The 3,650-nt window shown below is 44.4% G+C and overlaps 1 pseudogene; it reads right to left on the reverse strand.

The window, feature by feature from the left end:
- Positions 1-670: 670 nt before the first annotated feature.
- Positions 671-1,211, reverse strand: LOC106733310 (translationally-controlled tumor protein pseudogene; annotated as a pseudogene).
- Between the last annotated feature and the right edge of the window lie 2,439 nt (positions 1,212-3,650).

Below are 3,650 nucleotides of genomic sequence, written 5' to 3' on the forward strand. Positions count from 1 at the left end.
CCTCTTGGGATTTTGGGAATGCACACACGTGCCTGGCATGAGTTTTAAATCACCAGGTCTGGGACTTGAACTGCAATTAACTACATGGGAGTCCAGCAACATAACCATTACAGCATCTGCTGGTCCCAAAACCCAGTCATTTTAATAGGTAGTATATTATATATTGAAAATAGCAGACTCCTTGATAATGAGAAACATTAAAACTGCACCACAGTGAAGTCGGTGCGGTGGCGTGTGCCTGTAATCTCAGCTATGCAGGAGGCTGACGCAGGAGGACTGGGACATAGCAAGACCCTGTTTTTTTTTTAATAGAATATTATCACAGGGACAGCAGAGATTTGCTGTGTATTTAGATGATACCCTTTAGCTGAGGAGGCTAGGACTAAGAGGCTGAAAGTCTAGGAAAAAGGCTATCTTTTTTTTTTCCTTTTTTTTTTGAGTTTAAATGCATTTTATTTTTAGACAACCTACATGACATGTTTTTTTTTCCTTAAAAATAATGCCTCCACTCCAAATAAATCACAGTAAAATAAATGAAGAGCTCAAGATGACATCAGTCCCATTTGTCTTCAGTCCTGGTGTTTTGTGGATGACAAGCAGCAGTCAGTTACGGTGACAGGTGATAGATCCAAAGTCATTGTCAAATCTGTTAACATTTTTCCATTTCTAACTAAACCATCCTTAAAATTATATATGGGGTCACGCCACCCTCACGGTAGTCCAGGAGAGCAACCATGCCATCTGGATTCGTGTTTTCACCAATAAAGAACTGGTAGTTTTTGAAATTAGCAAGAATATGCTGGATTTGTTCTGCAGCCTGTCATAAATGGTTTTACTCTTTCCGGTCTCTGCTCTTCCAGTTTGCCTTTGACTGATTTCATGTCATCTTTGATGGACTTCTTGGAGGCTTCTTTTGTAAAGCTGGTTTTCTGCAAGTGATGGTTCATGACAATGCCAACACCAGTGACTGCTGTGCTTTCGGAATCTTCGCCGTCAGGGCCTTCAGCGGAGGCATTTCCACCAATGAGCGCGTCATCAGTGTTACCCTCTGTCTTACTGACCGTCTTCCCCTCCACCTCCAGGCACAGCCCGTCCGCGATCTCCCGGATCTTGTAAATGACGGAGAACATCTCACCGTGGCTGATGAGGTCCCGGTAGATAATCATGATGGCTGCTGGAGGGAGACGACCGCGCTTGCTGAGTAGGAGCCCGGAGCTCGGAGCGAGCGCGGTGCAGCCGGAGGGGTGCCTCCCCTTTGGGTTTCTGCTCTTCTCTGATGACTTTGATTTAACTCAGCTCTAAGATTATTATGCTAACGTGGCAGGTGGAGATATGAATTATTCGTGGTTTCACATCCCTTTCACCATGTAGTGCTTTTTAGGTTGTCTTTTCATTTCTGATTTTTTTCTTCCTTTGCTCTTACATCCTTTTACTCTCTTTTCCCCTTGCCTCAATTTTCCTTTCATTTTTGTCTGTGGTTCCCAGTAACTTCGAAGGCATTTCTTATCTCCATCAGTAGCAATTGCTGCACTAGAAGGTATCACTCTGACATCTGGTTTCTTGCTTCTCCTTTTCTAATACTCAAGGTCATCAAGCCCCTGGCCACAGATCAGTGTTGGTCCGTGGCCTGTTGGCCTCCCCTGCCTCCATCACACAGTGGGGATTGGGTGGTGGGATTAAGTGAGGCTTCCTTTGTGTTTGCAGTTGCTCCCCCATCACTCTCATTGCCACCTGGGCTCTGCCTCCTGTCGGGCCAGTGGTGGGACTGAATTCTCATGGGAGCACAAATCCTATTGGTGTTTGTTTCACTGTATACTGCAATGTGGTAGTGGTGGAAACGGGGTGTATGGTGGATGTGGTGAGCTTGGGTCATTCCAGGACCAACGCTCACCATCCCACACACAACTATCCACGGAGGGACTGTCTTCCACAAGGCCTGTTCCTGCTGCTGAGAAGGTTGGGGACTGGTGCTCTAGATCACAAACAGAAGAAAAGTCCCAGCTACTAACATGCAGGAAAGCGGAACCAAAGCGTATCTCTGGAGATCCTGGAGGGCAGGCATGACTGATGGGAGCCAGGGCTTCAGATGGATCATGGAAAGGGGTTCCATGCAAAGCTAATTTGAGAAATGCCATATCCTCATTTAGGGGGTTTACCCATTTGTGGTTCAGTGAAGGTGCTAATGTGTGTTCCAACAAAGAAACCAGCTTAACTTTCCTTACCCAGCATGACCCACTCAAATTTGACCATGACACCCATTTTATGCCATTACTGACTGTGCGTGCTACCCACTATGGCCCTGGAACTTCTCTGTGGGATACACTCTGGGGACTGTTTCCACTCCAGGAGAACTTTGTAAAGTAACTTTTGCCAAGGAAGTGAACTTGAGTGCCTTATCTATCAATAGAGCAGGCTCAGTCTTTATTTTTTTTTTGTGTGTGTGTATGTTCTGGGATGTCATCTATACATATTTTTAAACTTACGTTTTAGAGAGATTTTTTGCTATAGGACATGTGTGCTTGCTAGAGAGAGAGAGACAGGCACAAAGTGAGAAATCAACCGCCCTGGGGGATGGCCATGCTGCAATCCCTTCTCCTCCAGTCTCGGGAGTTTCGGCAGATATGCACATGCACCAGTGTGAGTTTTAAGCTGCTGAGTCTGGGACTTGAACTGTGGTCAGCCACGTAGAAGTCCAGTGACGTAATCATCATCTCATCTGCTGGTCCCTGGGATGTCATATTGAAAGTAAATGGAATCATATAGAAGCGCTAGAACTCTTCTATGGTGTCTTCTACTTTAGAAAAAAATAGTTCTGAATTATTGGCAGAATTGAAAGGCCTTTTTCTCTTTGGTGCCTTGTCATTGCTTAAAATAGAGCTTTAGCTTGTTCAGTTTAATATTCTTTGAGTGCCCAGTACTATCTTGAGGAGGCAAAGGTAACTAAGACATAGTTCTTATTCAAATGGAAATATAAAGGTGAATCTTTAAAAATTTTTTTTAAAAGAATTCCTTTCTTGTTAGAGAGCACATGTGTGTGCATAAGAGACAGAGACCGAAGCACCTGCACAGGGGCTTACCATGCAGTGATCCTCTCTCCCATTCCCTCTAGCTCATCAGGATCCCAGTCCTGCACCTACATGCCTGGTGTAGTTTTAGGCCAACCCAGGGATCTGAACTCACAGCCAGCCACATGGCTTCTAGCACAACAGTTCAGCTTGTTATTGATTGCCCCACCAGGCTGGCCTTGTAGGTGACTCATTGTCTTATGCTCTGTTAGTTCTGATATTTAGTAAATGAAAAGCTACTTATATGTGTGGCACTATATCTAGAACCAGGTGAGCCTTAAATAAATGATGGTAGGCATTATTAGCTATTTAGTTCAATGCTTTGAGTTGAAGAGAACTTTGTAAATAATACAAGCCGTTCAAACTTCTTTTCCTTATGGGTTAAGGAAATTAAGAACAAAACTTAATAGTTTCCAAACCTGTCATCAAGATTCACTTTAGAGGGAACCAGCAGTTAGCATAATGGCTATGTCACTGGACTCCCACGTAGTCGACCGCGGTTCGCATCCCGGACCCGGTGGCTTAAAACTCACGCCGGGCACGTTTGTGTGCATGCCCAGGATCTTTTTTTTTTTTTTTTTTTGG

The sequence above is a fragment of the Tupaia chinensis genome, unplaced genomic scaffold, assembly GCF_000334495.1.
Source record: "Tupaia chinensis unplaced genomic scaffold, TupChi_1.0 Scaffold143247_2, whole genome shotgun sequence".
Classification (NCBI taxonomy): domain Eukaryota; kingdom Metazoa; phylum Chordata; class Mammalia; order Scandentia; family Tupaiidae; genus Tupaia; species Tupaia belangeri.